Raw genomic sequence first — 14,695 nt, forward strand, 5'->3', positions numbered from 1 at the left:
CAAGAAGCCAGAAACTTGAGGCCCCTGATTTCCCTCACTCTAGTTGGTTGTTTTCTCCCGTGAGTGCTATAATTCTGAGAGTATCACTGTTCCTGTGTCGCACCTATTCTCTCTGCAATGTCAGAGACAGGAGATTTCACAATATTTTTTCTTCGGTGGTTTATCTTTTACAGTTATCGAGGCTGATGTGTTGCTGACAAAGCCGCTTTCTATAACCGGGCAAACCGGGCAGGTCCTGAGACTGACCTGCGAACACAGCGGGTTTGATCTCAGCAGCAACCACATGAGCTGCCATCTTGTCTAATAAATCCAATAGAGTGTTTCGATCAGATAACGGAGAGGGAGGGTAAAGTGATCGCAGTTGATGTAGTTTATATGGGCTTTCAAACGGTATTTGACAAAGTGCCGCATGAAATACTTGTAAGAAAGATAGAAGCCCGTGGTATAAAAGCGACGGTGGCAGCGGATCAGAACGGTCCGGGAGACAGAAAGCAGAGAGTTGTGGTGAACGGCTGCTTTTCTGACTGGAGGGAAGTGTACAGTAGTGTCCCCCAGGGATCGGTATTAGGACCACAGCTCTTCTTAGCAAACATAAATGACCTGGGCATAGCAAATATAATTTCCAAGTTTGCGGAGGACATAAAGTTAGGTAGGGTGGGAAAGTCAAAAGGATAGTAGCCAACTGCAAAAAGTCAAGACAGAATGGTACAATGGGCGACACATGGCAGATGACTTTCATTGTGGAGAAATGAGAGGTAATGCATTTTGGTAGAAACAATGACGGGAGACAATATAGGTTATGTACTACAATCTTAAGGTGGATGAAAGAACAGAGAGAGCTGGGGGTTCAGGTAAATAAATCCTTGAAGGTGGTAGAAAGGATAGAGAGAGCTGTAAAAAAGGGCATATGGGATACTAGGCTTTATAAATAGGGGGATAGAGTACAAGTATCAGGAGGTTATGATTAACCTATATAAAACACTGGTTAGGCCTCAGTTAGAATATTGCACCCAGTTCTGGGTACCACTATACAGGAACGATGTTAAGGCATTGGAAAGTTTACTGAGTAGATTTACGAGGTTGGTACCAGGAATGCGGGACCTTGATTATGAGTAAAGGCTGGAGAGGCCGGGATTATTCTCATTGGAGCAGAGAAGGTTAAGCGGAGACCTAATAGAGATCTTCAAAATCATGAGGGGATTTGATAGATTAGAAAGGGAAAAACTGTTTCCACTGGTGGGTGTGTCGGTGACTCGAGGTCAAAGATTCAAAATAGCCTCTAAAAGAAGCAGAGGGGAAGTGAGAAGACATTTTTTCACATAGCGAGTTGTTCGAATCTGGAACACGTTGCTCCCTCCTACCTCTCTGACCTACTATCCCCCTACCTAACAGCCCGTACCCTCCGTTCCACTGGCTCCGGTCTTCTCCACATCCCCTCCCCAACCTCCCTACCATCGGTGGTCGGGCCTTCAGCCTCTCAGCCCCCAGGCTCTGGAACTCTATCCCCCAGTGCCTTCGCCGCTTCCTCCCTTTCCTCCTTCAAGGCCGGTCTCAAGACCTTTCTCTTTGACCGTGCCTTCAGCTCCCCTCTCGACTCTCTACCCCCTCCTCACTCCCTCCCTTCCCTTCCCTCACCCTGACCATTTCCCCCCTCCTCGCTCCCTCCCTTCCCTCCCCTCACCCTGACCATTTCCCCCCTGCTCAGATCCTGATCCAACTGTACAGTGCCTTGGGACGTGAAAGGCGCTCTATAAATGGAATCTTGTTGTTGTTGTTATTGAAAGGGCAGTCGAGGCCGATTCGATAACTACTTTAGAAACATGTTAGATGGGTATTTGAGAAGGATGAGTTTGCGGGGTTATAGAGATAGGGCTGGGGAGTGGGATTGACATTGCTCTATTCAAAGGGCCAGCACGAACTCGATGGGTCGAATGGCCTCTTTTTGTGCAGTGCGTTTCTATGATTCTATCATTCTATTATTCTATGAAACGGTTAGTAAAGACTGAGGACCGTCTGTTCGTCGCAAAAACATTCAAAAGGGGAGATATAAGCGACGGGAATCTATCAGTAGCCTGGCATTGACGGCCAGAAGCTTTAAATAGCAAATCTGCATATCACCAATAGTCAAATTGTAGCGTCATTTCTGGCATAAGCCATGGAGTTATGTTCCAAATAGTGCCATTGAGGCGGATTCATGTCGCTTCGTGGTTACAGCTGTCGACTCAAAAACGGGAGTCCTGGGTTCATTTACCAACATGGCGAAAAGCTGTGCAAATTCCTTTCTCGACATGCATCAGGTTATCAAGAAGTGTGTAGGAATCTCCTCTTTTTGTCTGTAGGCGGATTGCTTTTTAGAGGGTTATTATTCATTCAAAAAATATAATAGATTGGTAATTGAAAAAAACGATTATTTGTGGGACACTGCTGCGAGGAATTAGCTGTCGCTTTTCACCAACAAAATATACAATCAATTTATTTCACAGTACATTCTGTGAAGCGCGTTGACACGTCTCGAATATACGATAAGGCACTGTATTATGCTAAGATCATTATTATTATCATCGTATCTAATAAGCAATAAGAAACTTTAACTGCCGCAAATCAATGGTAACACAAATTAAATAGCTTAATTTCATACATGGCCCAGAAAAATTTTCTCCAAGGAAAATAGAACAGTGATATGGTTTGATTTGAGAAGTGTATGCAGCGAAGATCTTACAGGTGGCTGCCAGAAACAGCCAAACTCGACGAGAAGCTGTTCTCACAGTGCTGGACAACAGATTTCTGAGGCAAGCCCCCCATCATTACTCCAGAGTTGAACTGTGGTAATTCTCCACAATATGTGGTTTCTCCAGTAAGAGACAGATGTACAGAGGATCTTCACTCATTTCAGTGTTCAAGACAAGGTCACGGTCACCCAGCAGTTTGGATGAATGCACCAATGACGTTGTGGATGGCACCGAGGAGGAAGGAATTGGAGTTTCTTTTCCAGGCTTTCCTTACAACAATCCTGGTTCGCATGATCCATTCATTTACCCAGCAAGTGTATACCACATGAAACTCTTGGCCTGAAAAGGCGGTGAAAGCAGATTCAATAATAACTTCTTAAAGTGAATTGGATATATGTTTGCATAGGAAAAAAAATCCAGTTCTATGGGAAAGAATGGAGGAGTGTGAAAGACTGGGAAACTCTTTTAAACAGCTGGTATAGGTATGATCGTCCGGATGGCATATTACATTGTTGAATGATTCTATGATACTTTTGCTTGGACACTGTTCTGTTCTGAATTCAGAGAGGGGTTAAAGGCAATCCGGTTATTTGCGTCTCTTTTCAAGGAGCAATGTTCCAGTTCAGTTTATCCGTGGGTTGTATACGATCTGGGTGTACCTTATACGACACACTTCTGTCTTGTAACTTTGAGCTCCAAGGTTTGCCACAGAGAGGATTCCTCCAGCACATTTGCAAAGTCAAGGACACGCAATGAGGAGGATTTGAGGTAAAAGGGAAATGGCTGCAATGCGGTGGAGCTCAAAACTACACTGACTTTTTACTCAGCATCCTGCATGTCGAGTCCATTTCACAGTGGGGAAAACCATAACAGCATGGCTTCCTGCTATGTGGCATAGAACTTGGACCTTCAGAATAGCAGGTTGGTGGGCAGATCACAAGAGTCCCTGTAGAACCATTGTGATCTGCCCGCTATCTTGCTATTCCGAAGACCGATGCCCATCAGATAGCTGCTGGAAAGTATAACCAGCAATCGTATTCGTGAACCTATGTATGTATACCCAGGCCTTGGTATAAATCTTGATTGGTTTGGTCAGATATAAGCATTGCTGATAAAACTCTGCAGATAAAACTATTGGGACGATCGCTCAGTGGGAAGTCAAGTGTGCCACTATGGGCAGGAAGATGGTGGGAATTTTTTCTTCAGTTTCATGGTTAACTGTGTTGCCCAACAGCAGTTCCTTTGTTTTCTCTCTTTGCTCGTCTTCAGGTCACACCTGAACTTTCTGTGTCAATGCCTATATTCAACTCCCGTTTCTCCACGACTCAGCGTCGAACTCTGCAAATGTGAAGGGCTTTGATACAGTGCTCTGTGATGGACACAGTAAAAACAAAATGTTGTTGTGGCGCTACATCTCGTGGAAAGGAACACCCAATGGATCTGCAGCCCGAGGATAAATATTCAATGGCGGGAAAAGGGACCCTGGAGCAGTAGAAATCTCCAACAATAAATAACAATACATTCAGCTACAAAAGTCTCAATAAAGGATTTGAATTGTAATAATATATTGATATTAACCCTTGCCATCAATATAGTTCATCATCAGGTCTTCAGCGTCAGAAACGCACACAATATAAATTATAAAATGCCATTAATGTGCATTTTTGGGTGAAACATAAGAACATAAGAAACGCTACAAGAAATAAAGACCAGGGACCATTGAGTTAGACTTCCAACTTCCTGGATTTGGCATGCACGTGTGTCCCGATCTTCCTCTGTATTACATCCCAACATATTATTTCATGAAATAAAAGTATCTAATCTGTTTTTCACTTAGATCTTCAAGAGAGAACTTCCTCTAAGTTTTACTGATCATGGAAACGGTTTTTCTGTAGATTTGAAACACAGCAGCCAGTTGGGGCACAGCAATATCAGAGAAACATTATCAAGTGGCATTAAGTGTAGTTGGGGATTGCTGCCCAGGACACTGGAAGACATTCGTTGCTCTGTTTTAGGTGAGAGTCCTATCACTGTGCCAGGTGAAACTTTTGCAGCTGATACAGCCATTCAGAATCAGATGTATAGAATGTAAGGCAGTAATGCTGGAATTGTATGGAGTAGTATTCTCTGTGGCAAGAATTTCAACTTTAGATGGTAAAATTTCAACAGTATCCTCGGTGCCCACACTGGGGTCCCAAATCCTTTGTTTTTCACTTCCTTACACAATACTCTCTGTAAATAGTTCAGCTACTTTTGAGCCCCTATGCAAAGAGTTTCCCATCTATTCCCTGCTGGGGAATTTCATTTGTGGGTGGAGACACATGTGTATCTCATAGTTGATTTAGATAATTTAACAACAATTTGCATTTACGCATGGTAGAGTCTGGAATATCGTTCGCAAGGATTTCATAATGCATGACACAACCAACTGCTGACAACTAAATCAATAAACTAAATTGCATAACTCATGTTTTCCACACGGCAGAAACTCATCCGTGATCATGTGGTAAAATTGCATAACCAAGTGCTTAAATAAGACTCCGTGTTATGATCTTCACTGTAATCTTTTTAGCGAGAACGACTGCCTGTACCAGCAGAGGAATATTTATTTTCTCCATGAAGATGACACCTCCGTTACTTTTTAGAATAGAAGCCATTTACTACCCGATTCTCGCTGCGGTTGGAGTTCCTGGCAAGTGATTTAACCAATTGTTTATTTAGCTGAATATGCAGTAAAATGTACAGCCTAATCAAGTTAGCTATCTCCCCACTGAAAACGGAAGTTGCTGGTTTACCTTTTTAGCGACACAGACGAACGACTCACACTCAAATAAATTGCTGGAGAATATGTTCCATTGTTGGAAGAGCGGTACTTAGAATAAGAACTTGATAAGAAATGACCGCTTGACCCCTTAGGTATCTCTGGCAATTTCATGTGGAGGTTGGATGCATGGAAATCTCCGTTTGGTTTGGTTGCTGCTAAGCATGTTGATGGGTTTTTACATGCAGCTTTATGGCAGATAAAGTTTAATGTGGAGAAATGCGAAGTGAAGCATTTCGGGTGGAAGAATGAGGAGAGGCAATGTCAGTTGATGGTAGAATCTTAAAGCGGGTGACGGAAAAGATAGAACCGGAGGTTCACAGAAGTAAACATATTTGAAGGTGGCAGAGCAGGTTGATGAAGCTGTTAAATAAGCAAATGTGATACTAAGGATTATAAAGTAGGGCATAGAATACAAACGTCAACAAGTTATGATGAACATTTGAAAACCACCGGTTACGCCTCAGGTAGAGTACTGACTTCAGTTGTGGACACGACACTTTAGGAAGGATAACAAGGTACTGGAGAGGGTGCAAATGAGTTTTAAAGGAAGGTTACAGGAATGGTGGACTTCAGTTATCAGGAGAGGCTACAGAAGCTCGGCTTATGCCCCTCTGTAGCAGAGAATATTAACAGCAGATTTAATAGAAGTTTAAAATTATGAGTGGATTCGATAGGGTCAAAAAGGAGAACTATTTTCTCTCGCTGGTGTGTCGGTATCCCGAGGACGCCTTTAAAATAGTTGATAAAGAAGCAGAAGGAAGTTGAGGAGATATTTTTCATAGAGCGAGTTGTTCATATCTAGACTTTACCTGAAAGAGTGGTGTAAGTCCATTCAATCACAACTTTTAATAGAGAATCATATAATGATTTGGGGAGGACACATTTGCACTTCTATAGGGAGACGGAGGAGGAGTGGGAGTGGTTTGGAAGCTCTTTTTTAAAGAGCCGCAAAGACGCGATGCCGAACGGCCTCCTTCTGTGTTGTATATTCTATGATTATATGATGCGTCGTTCACAGGGCTGACCACAAAAACTATGTCTGGATCCCACTCTCTTTCTCTCTGTGAATGTGCCTCTCACACTCTTTATCTTTATAGTGCTTTAGCTGTCTGTGCGAATATCTCTCTCTGGTTGAGTGTTTGTGATTCTCTCCCTAACTTTGTGTATCTCTCTCTGTCACCGTATATCTCTCCCTCGCTTTCGCTCTCCAACCCCCACCCCCTTCCTCTCTCTTTCGCTCTTGTTCTCTCTCTCTCTCTCTCTCCCCCCACCCATCTCTCCCTTTCTCCCGCCCTCTCTCCCTCTCCCTCTCACACTTTACTTTTCTATCTCTCTCTCTTTCTCTCTCTCATCTGGGTATTTATCTTTGCCTGTTTTTATGTCCCTCTACAACTGTTTCTGTGAGTGCTCATGTGTATCTCTCTCTATCTGTGTGAGTGCCTCACTAAGTCTCTGTGTATCTCTCACTGTCCCAGTGTTTCTCTCCCGCTGTCTGTGAAAACCCCTCTCTCAGTGTATCTGTGTTTGTTTCTGTCTCTCGGTCTCTTTGTCTTCCTATACCTCTTCCTCTGTCAGTGTACGTTTATCTCTCGCTCTGTGCCGTCCTGTATTTCGCTGTCCTTTTGTATCTATGTATTACTCCCTTTCTGTCAGTGTGTTTGTGTGTGTGCCTCTGCCTACTTGTATCTCTGTATCTCTCATCCTCTGTATGCTGGCCTTGACCCTGCACCCCACCCACCACCCAGCCCCCATACTCCCCTCCCCACCACCTTATCCCCTTATCTCTCTCTCTGTGCGCATTTCCCTCTCTGCCTCTCTGTATCATGTTTCTTTCTTTGTCTGTATCATATGTCTCTCACTGACTGTGTTTTTTTCTATTTTCTTCCCTGTGTGTATCTTTTGCCTATTTTCTCTCTCTCTCTTTCTCTCTCTCTCCCTCTCTCTCTCTCTCATTCTGTGTGTGTGTGTGTTTCTCTCTGCCTCACTCACAGGCAGTGCACATTTCTCTCTGTATCTCTATATCTGTATCCTGGTCTGGATCATGATGGAAAGCAGCTTTTGCATAATCTCTCTTGGAATTCACTCAATTGGGATTTGAAGTGGGAGAGGGGACGGTGTCGCCAGCAGAAAGTCCACAGGTTTAGCTTGATGAACACTATGGCAACTGCACTATCGGATCATTCTGGCTGACCATCTTCTCTCTCTCCCTGTAGCTAACCTTGTGGCGATTCTGATCCTGTCTCGAGGGACGTGCGGTCTCTCAAAATGTATCTCTCGCTATCTGGTGGCCATGTCAGTGGCTGATCTGATGGTGGTTATTGTCGCTGTGATTTTCAATCGCACTGTTCCTGCTTATTTCGCCAATCCGTTTGTGTACATCACTCATGTGTGCCGAGCGCTAATTGCACTGGATGGTGCAACACGGGCATTTTCTGTCTGGTTAACTGTGGCTTTCACCTTTGATCGATATGTCGCCATCTGTTCCCAAAAACTGAAAACAAAGTATTGCACCGAAAAAGCAGCCCTTAGAGTGGTAACGGTATTGTCTATGTTCTTCGTTGTGCAAAACATTCCCTGCTATATTATATTTGAACCTGAGATAATATTTAACAATACACAGTAGGGATGTGAATATAAAATAAGCTATCACACTTCCCTCCCATGGATAGTGTTTGACACACTCCAAGTTATTTTAACTCCGTTTCTCCCATTTATTCTGATTTTGCTGCTCAATGCCCTGACTGTGAGCCACATACTGATGGCCAGTCGAGCCCGCAGGAGATTGCGGGGACACAGTGATGGGGACAGGGATAGAGGAGCGAGTGACAGTGATCCAGAGATGAGGAACAGAAGGAAATCCATCATTTTACTATTTGCTGTTTCCGCAAATTTTATATTATTATGGATGACATTTGTTTTATTTTTTTATATACTGGAGGATGACAAAAACATATTACGCCACGGGACCTAATGATCCTTTGTTTATTATTTGGCGAACTGGCTTTATGCTGCAGCTGTTGAGCTCCTGTACAAACACTTGTATTTACACACTTACCCTGACTAAATTCAGAGAGGAGACTAAGAAAGCGGTGACATTTCCTTGTATTATAATGGTCAGATTATTTCACTGACAAACTTCGCGAGTGGTATATGTGTCTGTGTGATTGAACAGAAACATTGATAGGGTTCATCCTGTCTGTGTTTGACAGTGTTGCTTTCTGCATTGTGTTTGAGTGTGTCTGTGTCAGTGCAAGTGGTCTGCTCTGTGTTTGTGCCTCTGTGTGGCGGTGTGAGTGTAAGAGGGTACTGTGGGATGTTGCTTAAAGAAGCAATTAAAATATATCATTTCACAAATGTCTGCCGAAAATTCCACCTTGCAAGTGTCTGCACACCTCACCTACGAGCTTTAAAATGATGCTCTCCATAACGAAGTTAAAAAGCATTGGTCCTAATAGCGACACTTGGAGGAAGCCACAACATGGGCGAACTCTGCTCCCTTCCTCCCAGGAAAGAAGCGACTCGCTGAGTGTTGACTTCTGAGCCAAAAGAAGGCATCACCATGAACGTGGTTATCCACAGCACTATATTAGAATCAGCCCAGAGATGACGCTTCAAAGCGCAACCTTCTGAGTCAGTGCTGCTGACTGATGCAGGTGGGCACCAAAAATAACAAATATATGATTGCGCCAGTTTTCGAACTTGCGACCTTTTACGTGTTAGTTGAATGTGATAACCGCTACACTATAGAAACCGAATTAAAGCCGCCTGCTAGATCCACCCTGACCTGAATATGTGGCTTATTTTTTAATTCAACCCAGACTTGTGGAATCATAGAATTTTACTGAAGAAACGAGTAGTAGGAGTTACCGGCTTTCTGCCGTTTAAACAGAGGCGTGTAGATTATGGAAACGTGCCCAATATTTCATCCTGTCGGGAATTGAACACAGGTTTGACACTTGCGAGGTGTACCGTGTATCTCACCCCTGAGCTGCAAGACTTCATGGGTTGGAATGCAATGTGCAATGGTCTCCGACCGGAGAAAATCACCCACCGGGTCGGAGGAAGCTTGTGTCCAATAGTTGTACAAGAGTCTTGTCAAGTATAGAGTCTATGTATTGCGTAGTTGAATGGATATCCTGATATCACAAACTCCAGTCAAGTTACTTTCCAATTTGATCTGGAGGATTATTAGCCAAGACACCTTGAGACACTTACTTCTCCTTTTGAATCAAGTAAGAGTATGGAATATTGTTAAAAAAAATGATAGACATACACAGATACACATAGAGACACAGAGAAGCACACATATAGATTCAGAGACGGAGAGAAACACACAGGGATAAAAGCATATAAATAGACGCCCATGCACAGTGATATAAACAACAACAACAAGATTTCATTTATAGAGCGCCTTTCAGGTCGGGAGGACGTCCCAAGGCGCTGGACAGTTGGGTCAGGACCCGAGCAGTGGGGAGATGGTCAGGGTGAGGGGAGGGAAGGGAGGGAGCGAGGGGAGGGGACATGGTCAGGGTGAGGGGAGGAAGGGAGCGAGGAGAGGGTAGAGAGTCTAGGGGAGCTAAAGGCACGGTCAAAGAGAAAGGTCTTGAGACCGGCCTTGAACACAATTGTAAAGCGCCTTTCACGTCGGGAGGACGGTCCAAGGTGCTGTACATACGGAGCAGGACAGTTGGGTAGTGTTAGGAATAGGATGAGTGAGGACAGTGGGGTAGGAGGATAGCTGAAGGCATTATCAAAAATTAAGGAGTCGAGTCGTGCCTTGAAGGAGACAAGAGAGGGAGCGAGACGAAGGGATTGCGAATTGGATTTACAAAGAGTGGGGGCAAAGGGGTTGAAAGTGCGGCGTTCGATGCTACGCACACAGAGAGACACATACAGAGATATGTACACACTCAGAAACAAACAGAGTTACACCAATAAACGCACACAGTCCCACACACTGACTCGCACAGACAGAGACACACATACGCACAGGTACATAGGTTGGAGCAGGAAATATAAAGTGATTGCCTGGATTTTGGAATAGAGCTCGATGGACATTAGGGATTTGCGTCCAGTAAATTCTCATGTTATGTTGTTATTAATATCTGAGGCTCTACCTCCCAATAGGCATATTCTCAGCGGCTCACATTTTCCCGCCATCATTCACACCACGCTGGAGGAAAGCATAAAGTTTATCAGCGAATTTGTGGGTAAAATTGTGGAGATGAGACCTGTTCTCAGCGTTGTAGAATCACAGCTGTCCCTCTCAAAGCCCAGGTAAACACTCATATTCCCGGGTCTGTACGTCAGTAGTAGGAGGGTACAAGGTGAGGTCAGATATTTCTGTTTATCCCTGTTTTCCAGCCACACAATACAGTGTCCATTCTCTGCAGCCAAAGGTCTCTGTCTTACTGATGGACTCTCGGGCCGTTCCCTCATCTCAATCAACATTGTTGGCCAAATACAGCTCCAGTGATACAGACCTGATGTGAAGCCCTCGGTTCCCAGGACACAGACACAGGAACTAAGGTCTTTCTGGGATTCAGAGAGGGTCGGCCGCTTGTCTCCGTTGTAAAGTTTTACGAGTGGTCGGTAAACACTGTGACGCCGGAGGCCTTGGTACAATTTTTATATTTTATTAACACAATGTTAGATCAGTAAGTTAACGCCAATTTCACATGGAAATGTATATAACACAAATTGTATAGTCCCTCTGCATTCTATGGACCAAGAATTACATTAGTGGAACACACACATCAGAATTGTCTTTACTATTTATCAGAAGTAATAATTGAATAAAGATTACTCGAAAACTAAAATAATTCGTGAAGGAACAGCAAATGATCAATATTTCTTGAAACAGTGGTACATAATCAATAACGATACAACATTAGATAATTAACGGCTTGAATGACCCACTAAGTCCCCCAATGAAACCCGTTAAACGGCAGCGGCTGACCGTGGACCACTGGTCTCTCCCCACCTGGTATGGACTGATACCGGTTACAGGATGATCTGGTCTGCTTTCTCTGTCTCTCTCATCTCGGTATATCTGGGTATATCTCTCTGCACCTGTTTCTGTGTGTGCTTATGTGTATCACTCTCATCTCTGTGTGAGTGCCACACTGCGTCTCTGTGTATCTCTCACTTTCCCAATGTTTCTCTCCTCTGTCTGTGAAAACCTCTCTCTCAGTGTATCTGTTTATTTCTGTCTCTCGGTCTCTTTGCCTTCCTATATCTTCCTATATCTCTTCCTCTGTCAGTTCGCGTGTATCTTTCTCCCTGTGTCTGCGGATATCTCTCTCTCCGAGACAACTTCACTCAGGTTTTGCTCCTATTCCAATAATCTCCAGCAGCAGCGGCTCAATTAGCAGTTAACTCCGGATCATTGTCCCAAAACCCCTAACCCTTGATCGGTGCTCTTGTCATTCAATTCACTCTTTAGGGAATGCTCTTCACTCAGCATTCCTACCTCTTCCATTCTGAAACATGCTTCTCCTTTCATTTAACGGTTTTCCAAAGAATATATTTTATACAGTCCCATCACTGTAGGGCCGTAACTTTTTTCAGATCTGCTTATCTTATGCACATGGTGTTCATTTTACCGTAACACATTGTGATGTGCTTTCACGCATTCCGTTGCCCCTTTTGTCGCTTCTCCTGAACCCTAATTTTCTCTTACCAGTCTCCCTGATCTGGCCATGAGACTGTTTTCTGACAAGATTCTCTGTCCTGGAAAACGTAACTTTGTCTATCTCCTTTGAAAGCTTTAAGAACAGCTTCCATTACCCTGCTGACAGTTAGGGCGCATTTTTCTGCTTATTTCAGGGGTTTCATAGGTCATTGAAAAGCCTATGTTCCTTAATAAACGACAGCGAGTACATTACACATAATCAGAAGAATCAACGTTTTCAGTCCTGTCCAAACATAACATAATCATCCAAAAGGCTTCAGCTTCCCGTAACCACAGCTATGACACCAGTCTCTCCTCAACCTCAGAAACTCTGAGCTCCAGAAGTCGGTCTCACATTCTTCATATGTGGTTGTCCATAAGAGGGGAAGTTACCTCGAGTTCCCACATGACACACAATCTACATCCAACATCGCAGCAGACGTTTAGGTAAAAATGTATATACTCAGCTCCTTCCCTCTGCACCGATTTTCCACTGTCATCAAATTTCTTCGCCAAGTTTCGCTCTGTTCCAACTTCACTCTGCTCACAGTTCACTCCATTAGGATCTCTGCTGGAGATTTTCTTCGTGTTGATTTTTCCATGTGCGTTCTCCCGCATGATGAGCACTCATTGATTTTAGTCATCATCCTCTCACATGGCACTTTGTCAAAGCCCGACTGGAAACAGAAATGCATTACATCCACTACATTTCACTTGTGCTGCTGCTTCACAAGTAATTCGCTAAGATTACTCAGCAAGACATTATGTTTTTGAACATCCATCATGGCTAATGCTAACAATATTCCCCTTCCCCAGATACAAAAAAAATATTCAATCGCAGGGCAGGGCAGGGGCAGAGGTACATTGAAACACTCGCCAAGAATTAAACATATCTCTCAACAGTAGGAATGTTGCATAATACCAACAACAACACTATTTATATTTCAATCTTTGTTCTTGTTTTTTTTGTCTTGTGCAGTGTTAGTTCTGGAGATGACGGAGATAGAATCTGCAGGTTAGTGACATGCGCTCAAGTCATGCGCATACTTTCCGGCATCTCCTATCGTTGATGAGCTATATATAATTTAAAAAGTAACTTAGCCCCAAAAAGTGAAGCGCAACAACAACAACAACTTGGATTTATACAGCACCATGTTGGGGAGTGCAGAGGATTGCAGGGACTTGAATACGGGGTGTGGATCTTGAAATCGATCCTCTCTGGGATAGGCAGCCAGTGCAGTCTGGGAAGGACTGGGGGGATCGGGAAGCAGAATTTCGTGCGGATAAGAATGCGGGCGGCAGCGTTTTGGATGAGTTGGATATAATGGATGGTAGTGGATGGGAGACCGTCGAGGAGGGCTTTGGAGAAGTCCAGCCAAGAGGCGCAACGGTTGGACCAGGGTTTCAGCGGCTTCTGGGCAGAGGTATTTGCAGAGACCGGCGATGAGTCGTAGGTGGAAGAAAGCGGTGCTGGTGAGGAACCGGATGTGGGTGAAGAAGGATAATTGGTGATCGAAGCTGACGACTCATTTGCTTATGGATTCGTAGAGTTTTAGGAGGAGGTCGGGCAGGTGTAGGAGGTGAGAGCCGTGAGATTTTAGAAGTTGACCAGAGCCAAAGAGTATGGCTTCCGGCCTGTTAACGTTCAGCTGAAGGAAATGTGCGCTCATCCAGCCACTGAGATCTGACAGGCAGCTGACAGAACATCAGGGGACTGGGTGTCGCAAAGTGAGGTGGAAAAGTAGAGGTGGGTGTCATCTGCATACATGTGGAAATGTACCCCGTGTCTGCGGATGATATGCCCAAGAGCGAGCATGTAGATCAGAAAGAGGAGGGGGCCAAGGTTGGATTATTGGGGTACTCCGCAGGTGACCGTGTGAGAGCGGGAGGAGAAGCTGTTTATGCAGATGTACTGCTGGCGGTTTGTGAGGTAGGACTTGAACCAGGCGAATGCGGTCCCGCTGAGGTGGATGACGGAGAAGCGGTGGTGAAGGAGGATGGCGTGATCGACTTTGTTGAAAGCGACGGAGAGGTCCAGGAGGACAAAGAGACAGAGGGAGCCATGGTCACAGATAGAGAGGATGTCATTTGAGGCTTTCACAAAACCATTCTCTGTTCTGTGGGCGGAATCCGGACTGGAGGGATTCGAAGAGGGAGTGAGTGGAGACGTGTGCGCGACGTTGATTGGTAACAACTCATTCTAGGACTTTGGCAAGGAAGGGCAGGTTTGAAATAGAGCGGTCGTGGCTCGGGCTGGAGGGATTAAGAGAAGGATTTTTGTGGAGGTTGGTGATACCAGCAGTTTTGAGGGAGGCAGGGACTGATCCGGAGTAGAGTGCCTGGTTAATGACATCAGCCAGTAGTGGGCAGAGGAGGGGGAGCTGGTTGACTAGCAAGTTGCTGCGGAGGCAATCGAGGTAGGATGTGATGGGTTTCATTGAAGTGGTGATGGGTGAGAGGGAGGAAGGA

The sequence above is a fragment of the Callorhinchus milii genome, unplaced genomic scaffold (genome assembly GCF_018977255.1).
Source record: "Callorhinchus milii isolate IMCB2004 unplaced genomic scaffold, IMCB_Cmil_1.0 Scaffold94, whole genome shotgun sequence".
Classification (NCBI taxonomy): Eukaryota; Metazoa; Chordata; class Chondrichthyes; order Chimaeriformes; family Callorhinchidae; genus Callorhinchus; species Callorhinchus milii.